The sequence below is a fragment of the Dasypus novemcinctus genome, chromosome 4, assembly GCF_030445035.2.
Source record: "Dasypus novemcinctus isolate mDasNov1 chromosome 4, mDasNov1.1.hap2, whole genome shotgun sequence".
Lineage (NCBI taxonomy): Eukaryota > Metazoa > Chordata > Mammalia > Cingulata > Dasypodidae > Dasypus > Dasypus novemcinctus.
The window spans coordinates 17,763,442-17,776,606 of record NC_080676.1 but is presented as its reverse complement, the minus strand read 5'-3'; positions in this window follow the sequence as shown (position 1 = coordinate 17,776,606).

The following is a 13,165-nucleotide window of genomic DNA, read 5'->3' as shown; positions in this document are numbered from 1 at the left end:
CTGTAGCTACTTTGCCTCTGTATTGCCACCTAGCTCTGCTATTCTGCAATCCTATTACCCCCATAGACACTAGAGAACCCAATAACATAACAGCATTTCCTACTGTCAATTGCATCTTAAGAGAACGATCAACTTTGAGCTTCTCAGTCATTGCCCCTCACTAAAGGATTCTTTATTGTTTTAGTAAAAGGAATTACCTCTGAAAGCTCTCCTGGAACAAAGTCAGCAGATGGGTTCTCTGGTTTCATGCAATAAATTCTAATACACCTAACTCTCTGGACTCTTTCACTTCAACCTATTAAGTCAAGGTATAACTAGCATCTCCCCCCTCATTTATAGTAGGTTAATTTTTTTTCCCAAAACTTCAAGGGTACATCTTAGAAATGGACACCTCCAGGTGTCCGTGATAGGAAATTAAATCCTGAGTCACAAGAGAGTGACTCCATTTCAATAAATTCAAATCAATCAATATCCAAAAGCCTTATCATCTACTCTTCAGGTATAACATCCTCAATATTCATCTGCAAACTTTCTCCTGGCAGTTCCCATTACAAATTTTCAAGTCCTACATCTCTATTGAATAATCCATCTCCTCCCATAGCAGGTACTTTCCCACACAGACCATACAGTAACTTACTACTTCCCACAGTCACACAGCAACCCACATTACCATCCCCCTCTGCCTCTGGAGTACCGAACAGAGACCTCTCTGGGTGGATCAAGGCAATCTTCCTTCTTCCTACTGTCCTGGCACTTTCCCTAACCTGCCTCTGTTCCCTCTTTATAATCACTGAGGTCTGAGGTCCAGATTTGAAGGCAGCAGAATGCTGTGGGACTAGGTAGGGAGAGGACCAAGCCTGGATGGACTTGGCCTTGCTCCCAGTGAGTTACAGACTCGGTTCTCTCCTCTTCCATTAAGGGTGTGGTTGCTTGGCCCAGAAAAGCATATTCTTAATCTTAACCTATTCCTGCGGGTGTGAACCATTGTAAATAGGACCTTTTGATGCATTTACTTTAATTAAGATGCGGCCTAACTGAATCAGGAAAGGTGTTAATCCTATTGTTAGCGGTTTTATAGAGAAGACCACAGGGGAAGAAACTGGAAGTCAGCTGAACCAGAGAGAAAGGAGAAGACGTCATTGTGTGCATTGCCATGTGACAGAAAAGTCAAGGACCAAGGACTTCTGGCAGCTAGCCCCAGAATTAGACAGTCCGTAGGGAGGAAACATTGCCTTGCTGGTGCCTCAATTTTTTAACTTCTCCTAGCTCATGAGCCAGTAACTTCTTGTTTAAGTCAACCCATTGTGTGTTATTTGGTTTAGCATCTAGAAAACTAATAGAAAAGGAGCCAATCCTGCTGGGTGGCATCACAGTGCTCTCAAACCTTGTTTGGCCTCACTAGGAAAAGGATAGGCAAAGGCTGTACTCCTCCATCTATGCCAGAGGGGTAGGACTCTATGTCTGGGTCTCTAGGTGTGAGTTAGCTACCCATGTTCTATCTTCTTGGAGGTCAATTTTATTTGGTAAGCAACTACTTTTATATTAACAGAAACAAAACTCCTTTGTGAAGTAGAACACAAAAATTTTTTTGTGTACTTTGTAAGTTTATGTTATTACCCATATATATCTATTATCCTCTTACATAAGTATAGTATAGTAAAAACTTGGCTAGTTTTTATCCCTAGTTCCTGAGAAGCAACCTCTAAATCTTGGGAATTTCCCATAATAGGAGTGTCTTTTGTTCTTCCTGGTGGACCCAATACTAATCTGATAGTTATAAGATGGGGCCAACCACACCTGGGGTTTTAGGATGGGGACTGGCCACACCAGAAAGACTAACCATGGTATTAGGGGATTAGAGTTTTGAAGTAGGTCATATCAGCCCATATCAGCAGCCCACATCAACCTATATCAGCCCACCTCAGCCCACTTTGGCCCAACTTCCTGACTTCTGGGAGGGGAGGGGAGCTGGAGATTATGCTCAACCATGTGGGCGTTGATTCCATCAGCCATACCTATTTAATGAAAAGCCCTACAAACTTGGACACTGGAAGCTCTGATCAGTTGGGACACTGGAAGCTTTAATCAGCTTCCACAGTTGATAAGATACACTTCATTGCTAGAATAGTGATATGTTCTGACTTCACATGGAGAGAACATTCAGTTTTGAATTTGAAATCCTCCCATACCCCAGCCTATGCAATTCTTTGGGCTTCTTATTTTTACCCTTTTGCTAGAATAAAGCTTTAATCATAAGTATAGAATTATCAGTGATTTATGTGAGTCATTACATTGAATTATCAAACCTGAGGAGGTAGTGGGAAGCCTCAAATTTGTAGCCACTTGGTCAGAAGTGCAGGTGGCCTATGTTCCTGAACTTGGGACTGGTGCCTGAAGGACTATTCTGTGATGTTTGCCTTTAACCTAACTACCTCTGGGTAATTAGAGTCAGATTGAGCTGACTTTGCAGTTGGTGCAGTCTTTGCAGTTGGTGTCAGCAGCTTTTGTTGAAAGTTGTAGAAGTTTTTGATAGCCTTGATAATAAGTAATAAAATATTTCTAAAGAAAAAAGACTTCATATTTTAGTACCTTAAATGGCACTATTTTCCTGCTTTTTGAACAAGGGTTCTGGAAACAAATTATGAATGAAAGCTTCTTGAAAGACCTCAATGAAGGAAAGGAGATTGAAGGATAAATAGGAAATCAGGGAGAAAGAGTGAGAGAGAAGAAACCTACAACACAATTATCTGACACAATTATAAAAACACTCATTATATATAAAGATGTTTTGTGGCACATGTGAAACAAAAGTTAACTGCAATGTCAGAGTTAATTATTGTTCATAAATAGTGGTAATCACTTTGTGACCCTTGAAATTGGTTTTGTTAACTATCAAAGGCACTCTTTTTTTTTTCCATTTGCCTTTAACTAAGGTTTGATTTTGATGCCACTTAATTGATGCTTTTATTAATGGCTTAACTTTCCAGAAGTTGGAGCCAAATACATTTGCCTTGCAATCAATTAAAACAAACTGTCCATTAACCATAGAAACTATGCATCAAACTCTACATTGTATTGCGGACTGCCAAGAAAAGCTTTATTTATTCAAAATCTATTCAAAAGAGAAAAGTGAAAATTAATTGCCCTTCCCTTTTTTTTTTTAAATGGAAATAATCCAAGTGTAAGCAATTTTACTTGGACATTTTATAAAAGTAATTCTTTCTGGAGATAATAATTACAGGTGTACCTCAGGAAGGTCAGTCAGTCAGGCAGACACAGGAAGTGAGGGGAACAAGATGAGAGACGAATGCTGGAATTGCAGAGTGGGTGAATGGCAGTGTGGGTGTTAACTCCATGAACAATAGAAGACTGGGAAGGAAAGTGGTGGGAGGGGGCAAGGCTAACCAAGGGCTCTTTGAAATGCCTCAGTATTTGTGGGAAAGGATGGAACTCCCATGGAACAAGACTTATAAACCAGAGCTTATCAAGCAGTCCTTCTTTTCTTCCTATATTCTCTTTCCAAATTTCTCTCATATTTTCTGCTCAATAGGGCTGTCCCACCAGCATGTCTCTTGATCTTCATGTATTGCGTTTTCCTTGATTCTTTTGCCCACCTGGCTTCTGTATTTTCTTTTTTGTAACCTCTTCATTTGCAGTGGAATTTGATCTGTTTTTACTACCGAAGAAAACGAGACGCTTAAGACAGATGGAGGTTGGAGTAAACCTGACCAGGAATTGTGTTAACAAAAGAGTAATAAAGAGAGAACGTAACTTGGGTGGATAAAAGCATTTTAGAAAAACAGAACCAATATGTCAACCAAAACACAAACAAAAAAATGAAGGACTGTCCCCTGGTAGAAGAAGTTTAATGATGGATGATCATGTATGTGATAATCTCAAGGGAAGAGGGTGGTCCTAGATTGCTTTCATTCCCACCATGCCCACTGCCTCTTTGTTACACAACTGTGAAAGACTGCTATCAAGACAAAACTGATAAATCTGGCTTCACTGATGAAAGAAATAAAATTCAGACCCAGTGAAAAAATTTATGCCATTCTTCCCTTAATTGTTTTAGTATAAAAACGGGTGACTTTTTGTAGAAGGCCGTTACTGTGCAGAGAAATGCTGCAAACAAACCTTGTCAACAGCTTTTTTCCCAACCGTCCAGGTGTGTGAAGATTTATGTAAGACGAGGTTCTGCACTGATTTTAATACATCTTGAGTATGGGTGATAAAATAATCGCCTTTTTTTTTAGGGGGCAGTAGCAGTTTCACATGGTTAAAGCATTCTTATTTTAATGAACATGAGAGTGAGTTTCCCTAATTCTCTTTCCAAAACTGAGTTCTGTACACTTGAACTAAGCTTTGGTTATTTTATAGACCTGCGTGATAAGTATTTTAACTTAGGTAGGAATTTCCCATTATTCTTTCTCAGCTGGTATAAAATGCCAGTTACAATTTATATTCTAACTATTTCACAGAAGGAACTGGGAATAAAATCAATTAAAGTTGAAAATTGAACAGAAGGGACACAGAATTGAAATTAGCTTAATTTAATTGTACTTTAGAACTATATATATAACTTTAAACACTTATTTGTACTTTGGTTTTAGCAGAATAAGTATTGAGGATTTAAAAAATTTTTAAATGTGACAGGTAGTTTGGTTTTATTTTTAAATGCTTAGAACAGTGCCTGGTCCATAGTAGGTGCTCAAGGATGCAAAGTCATCGTCATTACTATAATTTTGTTAAAATAAAGATTTTTTTTAGCAAAAAATTAGAAAAATCTGCAGATTTGGCAATTTGTAGGTAATCTCAGTGTACTGTCTAAAAGAAGTCCACTATTTGCTTGAGAAAGTAAGGGTTTTTTTTTTTTGATGGACCCAGAATACACATGTAAAATGCCAAATTTTAAAATTGGGAGTCTGCTGGGATAAGGAAGTTATTGGCATAGCTCAAGTCCCTAATATTTTCATATTCCTATCCAATTTTTACCAAGTTTAAATTGTGTTAAAGTGATGAAAAAATGTCTTAAATGGTAACAAAAACTACAGGAAAGAGAGGAACATATTAAATGACATCACAAGGATGGGATCAGCAAAAATTTTGACTATAGAAAACCTTACAGCACTAACCAACTGGTTTCTTAAATGAATAAGTTTCACAAATGAACACATGTAGAAGAAAGAGAAAAGACAAAGACTGAGGTAGGACTATATTTAAGCAATCTTGAAAGACATTTCAACCAATATCAGAGTGTAGATATGATATGGCTCCTGATATGAACATGTAAGTCTATAAAATAGTATTTATTGGGGAATAGATGTGGCTCAAGTGATTGAGTGCCTGCTTTCCATGTTTGAGGTGCTGGGTTTGAGCCACTGTACCTCCTAAAAATAAAAACAAACAAACAAGCAAAAAAATGAAAACAACAACTCGGGGGATCTGGTATAGATCAGAGGTTGAGCACCAGCTTCCCACGTAGGAGGTCCTGGGTTCAATCTCCAGCCCAGTATCTCAAAAAAAAAAAAAAAAAAGGATGGGAGTGGATGTAGCTCAGTGATTGAGTGCCTCTTTCCCATTTACAAGGTCCTTGGTTCAATATCCAGCACCTCCTAAAAAAATAGTGTTCATGATGCATTAATACATAAGTTGTTTTTAGGTCTTATAATAGTATTGTGGCTATGTTTATAAAAAGAGCCCTTACCTTTTAACAGCATATGCTGAGGATTTTACAGATGAAATTATAAGATATATGGTATTTATTTGAAAACAACCCATTCTAGGAACCCTCACAGGCCCTCTGGGTTCTTGCTGGGAGCAGAATTAACTTGATTTGGGAGTGACAGTTTAAGTCTCCTGCCAAAGGTCTAATAGTGAGCCATTTGAATCTTGCCTCAAAACCCATGTACAATGGGGAACAGCCCTGGGATATAGGAGACCTCATTGGGCCCAGGCTTAAAGAAAATATACTGGAATAGGTTTTACTCGCCTGAGGTCCACATGAAAGTTAAAATGGAAAATAAGCAGAGCTCTGAAGTACAGGAAAATGTCCTCTAGATTGTAATTTAAAGCACTGAGAACAACTTGGTTATAAGCCAATGACTACAAAGAACGAAATTTTTGTGCAAAACTGCATAGCAACAGTGCAAATTGGAATGTTCAGAAACAGACTTCGAAGAGATCCCTGGAATATAAAGCTATTACAGTTAAACTTGATTTGTATGAAAATGGGAAAATGAAATGAAATCACATATCTACAATCTTTTATGTCTTTGGATCAGAATAAGAATTTGCAAACAAAGGGGCAAATTATGATTCAAACTAGGAAGCTCTGTATTTCTGTGTTTCTGTTTGTGTGTCTTGTCCATTTGTGTCTGTCTGGTTTGCCCAATGTGTATCTTCATTTCATACCTCTGGATGGTAATACCAATTTAACATATGAACATTCTTAAGAGAGCTCTATTCAAATTGCTAAAAATTAAATAAGTGCATATATATATATATAAATTTATATATATATATATATAAAATGAGTACTGGATTCCCAAATTAGAAGTTCTGAGATTCTGGTGCTCTTTTAAATTTATAATCTAAATACTCAGATCTTGGCCAATTAATTTTTCAGAATGAAAAGTCATATAGAAATATGAAGAAAGAAACTATTGGCAGAAGGCAAAGAGGTTTTTCCTAGGCTCCTTGACCTACCTTGCCACCCCCCACTCCCCAGGGCCTTCTCCTAACCTTTCCTAAATTCAAGATACTCCTTAAAATGGGTTTGAGAAACCAAGTGAGGAAGAGTTGGGTGGCGAAACATGGGAAAGATATGGGTTTAGCTTAGGATTCTGCCTACCAGACTTGGAAATGAAGAATGACAGGGACAAAGGGAATATTACAGAATAAACTTTATTTTGCAAAGTTTGTCCTATAATTCCCCACTTTAAAAATTTTAACATCCTTGATATAAGAGTAATTAATAATCCAATTGCCAAATTTCAGTAAAGAAAATGTCCTTAAAAGCTATAAAATGTTTTTTCTGAATTATGATGGAAACAAATTAAACAATTACAATGTATTTCCCAGAACCTGATAGTATGTTTTTGAAGTTATTTATAATTTTAAGGTATTATGGAAACAAAGAGGTTTTAATCTATGGAGGAAAAGGAAAATAGCATTTCTTAAGTAAACTACCATTGTTTCAATTTTATTCTATTGGATATTAATCTCCCTAGGTTAAAGCAAATACCATTAAAATAAATTAGCATTATACTTATTAAATCTTTAAGATGATGAATATATAAGTTTGTGGTTAATGGAATTAAGTTATTGTTTTTGCAAACTTTTTTTGAAAATAAATGTTCTGTAGAATACATGAAAGCAGTTCAAAGATCTTTTTTGGTAATTTAAAGCATGAAGTATGCAGGTCTGTAAAATGTGCACAATATGCTTTGAAGGAGGAAATGCAGTTTTGTCCTATAGTGAAATGACTAGTTTTTCTTAGAAGTGAATGAAGAATGTGAGACAAGACTTAGTGGGATATGGAAAGAAGTAGAAGATTTGTGGAAGCTTGTTTAAAGGAGTGTGTTTTGTCTAAGATAACATGGCTGGATTTCATAAAATCAAGGTGCGAATATGTAGGACAAAAACTAAATGGATATGAAAGGTTGTAGAGGGTTTGTGGAACTAAATTTCTCTTGTTGCTGACTGCATTTCAATAAGCTTATTTAAAGGTGAGATTTGTCTTAAGGGGAAGTAGTAACTAGGCTACATGTTTATGAATGGTTGTAGGATGTTTATAAAAACATTTTCTAAATTGAGGAATTTCAATGTAAACGGCTGGTTGTGGGACGCCATTACCTACTGGAAATCTATGAGCTGATATTGATAACAAAAAGTAACTTCATGGCAGAGAAACCTGTCAGGCGCCACATCAATCTGTTATTACCAATGTAAGGTAGGATTTGTTTGTCGGATGGTGCACTGAAGCACAATTACAGGATGATTTTCTTTGTTAAAGTGACATAAATTTTCTTAAATTTTTGGTGTGTTTTGACTGGAAGGATATAAAAGTCCTTTTGAAACAATCAATATAAAAAGGACAAAGTGTCTGTGCCTGTTTTAGTTTGCCACAGGGCTGCCGATACAAAGTACCAGAAATGGGTTGGCTTTTATAAAGGGGATTTATTTGGCAGTAAAAGGTTAAAGTTCTGAGGTCATGAAATGTCCAAATCAAGGCACCATCAGAGACACTTTCTCACCAAAGTCAACTACTGGTGATCCTGGCATCCTGGCACGAGGCCATCAGACAAGACGTCAGTACTGCGGTTCTCTTTCTACTTTCTCCTTTAACTCTTCTGTGGTACATCAGTCATCTTTCACTGGCCCTAGACTCATTGAGCCTCTTGGAGCTTCTCTCCTTGAGCCTTGGACTCGCTCCTAAACCCCATGGGTCCCTCACCTCCTTATGAGGGTGGCATGGAGGGTGGAGAAGGAGACAATCCAGAACTACCCTTAGAGTCCCCAAAAATGGCCTCTACCACCTCATTCCTGGAGCAGTGCTCAGTTTAGCCAGGAAGTGCCTTCTTCAGCTGGGCAATTTCCATTAAGGCAAGTGCTGGCCGGCATTGATAATTAAGGCCAGTGACTGTTTAAGACACCCCCATTAATGACACTTATCCATCGAGGCATTCTTGATATAAAGAGAAAACTCCAGAAACAGGAAAGGGGATTGTCATACCTATGTCAGAAATAATAGAGATTGTCTTTAAAGTTTTTCACAGTTGGGAGACTACTCGTGAGATGCAGCAGAAATGTGCCGCCTACAAAGCCAGCCACATAAAAGCAATAATCAGCAAAAATTTCAGACACCGAGGTGAGGAAGAACATGGAGATGACAGGTAAGACCCCCATGGGCCCCCAGAAGACAAATTGGGTCCCCAGTCATGTGCTTATATTGGGAAGAAGGACATTGGAAGTGGAGATGCCTGAGTCTCACCAGGAAGAGAGGAGCTAGGACATCCTATCAGGTTCCCAATTTCCACAGTAAACAGGTGATGAAGACAATGACTTGGAATGTGGGGCCCAGGGGCAACTTCCACCAGTCAGGAAACCATCCCAGTCACCAACAGGTGATCACCTCAGGTCTTGTTCCAAGTGGGTAAAAAGTTAATTGACTTCTTGGTGGACACTGGAGTCACTTATTCAATCTTAAACCGGAGACTAAATAAAGAAACTGATGGATCAGTCCTTATCATTGGTGTTTTGGGACCTAAACGGCTTAAACCAGTCTTACAACCACTGTAATGTCAGGTTGGAGAGACTGAACTAACTCATAAATTCCTCTATCTGCCCACATGCCCAATCCCCCTCCTCAGCCAAATCACAGGCTTCACTTTGATTTTCACCTAACAAAGTGGACACAGCTGTCCATGCCTGTGTCCACTAAGCAGTCCTGTTAGGCCTGGCTAAAAATACTGCCAGATGTTTGGAGTACCTGAAAAATATAAAGCAGTCAGTAGCATCTGAGGTAGGGGCTATCAGGGGATCCCAGGACAGACAGGTGAAGCACTGAAAGTCAAGGTGAGGTGGTGGCTACACCACCACATCTAAAACAGTACCCACTCAGAGGGGAGGCTAGAGCCCACTCAGTGGGATGCCTTCTATTCATCCCACTAGAAAGGGAATTACAAAAACTTTAAGAATGCCCCAAGCTTGTGCTTGAGACCAAGGGGTTGAGCTAGGAGTCCTAACCCAATCTTTTAAAGATAATACTTGACCAATGTCCTATTCGTTTAAGCTGTTAGATACAGTAGCCAAAGCTGACCTGTTTGCCTAAGGTCTGTGACAGCTACCTGTGATCTTTTGCAAGAAGCTGAAAAGTTTGGGACAGCTTACAGTGCTCTTCACTCCTCAAATTAACTCCACTGTAATGCCCAAAGTGACCAGAAATTTCTTTTTCTTTTTTAAGATTTATTTTTATTTATCCATCTCCCCCACCATTGTTTGTGCCCACTGTCTGCTCTCTGAGTCTGTTCATTGTGTGTTCTCTGTTTCTGCTCATTTTCTTTTTAGGAGGCTCTGGGAACCAAACTCGGCACCTCTCATGTGTGAGGGAGGTGCCCAATTGCTTGAGCCCTCTCCTCTCTCTGCTTGTTGTGCCTCTCATTGTGTCTCCTCATTGCATCATCTTGTTATGTCAGCTTGTCATGCCAGGCCATCACATTTGCTCACTGTCTTGCTTGTCTTTTTTGGGAGGCACTGGGAACCGAACCTGGGACTTCCTATGTGCTAGGTGGGCGCATATACTGCTTGAGCCATATCAACTTCCCAAGAAATTTCAAGCACTTGCTAGTTTTTGTAGCCACCAGATGTGTAGAAACCTTCCCTTGCCAGCCAAAAAAAGCTCAAGAAGCAAAAAACATTTTAAGGAAATCATTCCAAAGTTTGGACTTCCTATTACTACACTATGCTATAAAGCAGTCTTTATCTCTAAAATACCCAAAGATGTATCTGGGCTATTAGGCGCAGACTAACTCATGCTCCCCCTGGAGGCCTTAATGCACTGGAAAGGCTGAACAAATGAATCATACCTTAAAAGAAGTCATAGCTTAAGATGTGTTAAAGAATCATCTCAAGTGAGATAAAGCCTTACCCCTTGCCCTGCTGAGAGTAAGTTCTGCTCCCTAAAGAGGACTTGGTTTAAGTTCTTCTTATGGAACTTATGGACTTATGGAAGGTCATTTCTAAAAATGAGTATATAAGTTACATGCATGCTATTTTTGAATTAACTACTATCCAAGATGTTAGGTGTTTGGGGGCAACCCAGAATGAGGTCCAATGCTTTGCCTCTAATGGCCTTAAATTCCCACAGATATCCAACTGCATAGAGTTGAATAGGAGATAGTGTAGCTTGGCATCTGAAAGTTCACCATCCTGAATGTCAACTCAGCCTAAGTGAGCTGGGCCCCACCTAGCGTTATGTGTCACTCATTCTTCTCTCAGGCTGCAGAGAATCACGCCATGGATCCACCACACCAGGGTGAAAGGGCAGACATTCCAGGGTGGAGGCAAAATTACTTTTCAGGAAACACTCTCATGCCCAGATGCCCAGGGAAACATTCCAACCTGAATATTTAACTAAGCACCTTGCAGGCCTTGCTCTCTCATTATCATCTCTCTTCTAGTGGCAGGGATTATCTGGAGCCTAGTGAACCTAGACTTTTGGATTTTCCTCAAAGACAGAACCCACTAAACACCAGAATAGCTCCCTTTATTTGTTCCTTGAAATTCTGTTCCAACCCAGCTTTCCTTGCCTCATGCTTATATGAAAAGAAGATTTCATCATCAAAACTTCACAAGCCTTCACCTAGGGTAGAGAATTAATAGGTTACGATATACAGAAACTATATAAACAAGCAACCTGGCTAAGTGATTTTAGCAACCCCTTTGTCCAGTCAATCTGGAAATCAATAAAAGTTTCCCTTACATGGACATCTAATTGTCAATAAGTTTGCGTGACCCTATAATAACTGTTATTCTTGTGTTTCTCCTCACCCCAATTATCTTAAAACTGAGAACATTTTTTGTTTCTAAGTGATTGCAGCCTTCTGGATTCTTTGTAGCATACCAGACTCCCCAGACCAGTAACCCGGAAAAAGGAATGTCCCATTCACAATATTTCCATTGCGTGGATCTTACCTTCCACCAGAAAACTACCTAAAACCTCCCCTTACTGGTGGGCAGCAGTTAAAAATGGTCTTCATTCCTTTCTCCAAGATTGGTGAATGATCCTATTTGAGGGGGGAATTAAACCAAAGCAATTTAAATGCAGCCACACCTTGGTTTTTGCAAACACCAGGGTCTTGATTGTGGCAGTCTTGTCCTTCATAACCTAATGTTAAAGTAGTTTTAGTTGCTTAGTTGATAAACAAAAATGCCCAGCCACCTTGTTTTGAAGCACAAATGAAGACTGAAACTGTAACCAAGAGTTGAGAATTAACAAATGATTAGGATTACTGAAACATATAGATGCTTTTGTTACCTGATTTTGTCTAGGTTCTTGACTATGCTGCAGAAATGAATTTCAAGGGAGAGTTAGGCCAATAATTTATTCACGTAAGGAAGGATGAAAAATGGAAGAAAATAATAGATCATGGGTCTCAGGTGAAGAGGATGGGACTGAAAAGTGATAAAGTGGGCTGATTTACAGATTACGATTCCCCATTATAGATTATAAATGCCCAGGTTTTGATGTGGGCTATGGGTGGCAGGCTCTTTGTCTCTTCAGAGATAACCTAAACTATCTGTGACTTGTGGGTGTGGGATGATGAAAGGTTGCAGTCCTGCCCTTTGTGAGCAGGAGACAGTTTAACAATGGAAGGTCTATAAACTTTAAGTATTCAGGGGAAATGCAAAGCAAATATGCTAAAAGCTTATCGAATGCCTGAGGTCCACGCTAAAAGCTTACTAAGATGTGGAAATATATGCTAATTCAAGCCTATTGAGAACTGAAACAAAAGGACCCTTTGGCCTTTCCTCTCTGTATAAAAGGGACTAAAAAATCTTGTTCGGGGCTCTGGATTCAAACAGAAAGCTCCCGAGTCTGGCCGGCCGTCAATAAACCATTTTTCCTTCTCAAAATCATTCCTGAGTCCTGGCCTCTCTATACTCAAATAATTGAACTTCTCTCAAATTCTACAAAAGTTTTACTTGTGCAATGATCCAAGAAGGGGAGAAGGTGGCCAGAATTGGGGTCCAAATGTGAGAGTTCATGCCTTGTGCCTGCTCTTTGAACCATTCATTACTCCATCCCTTTGCTAATGGCAGGGGAGGAGTTCTAGCTCTTTGCTGTTTTGATTGATTACCCCTGCCATCAATCCCCCATGAGGGTCCAATGATAAAGTCCTTGAGGAATATCCAGAGCTTCTCCTGGCTTCCGGAGAAAATCCCATACCAAATGGCAGAATCTTGGGGAGGGTGTTCCAGCAGCCATCTTGGGGTTTTTGATGTCCACGTGGACTTCTTGCCAGGTTCCAGATCCATCTATTGATGGGTTACTTACTAGCCAGCTTTACTTTGTCATGCTTTTTCCTTACCTTTGTTTACAGTTATTTCAAAACTAGACTTACTCTTGTTGTTTGACGTTCTCGCACAAATCCCAAAAAAG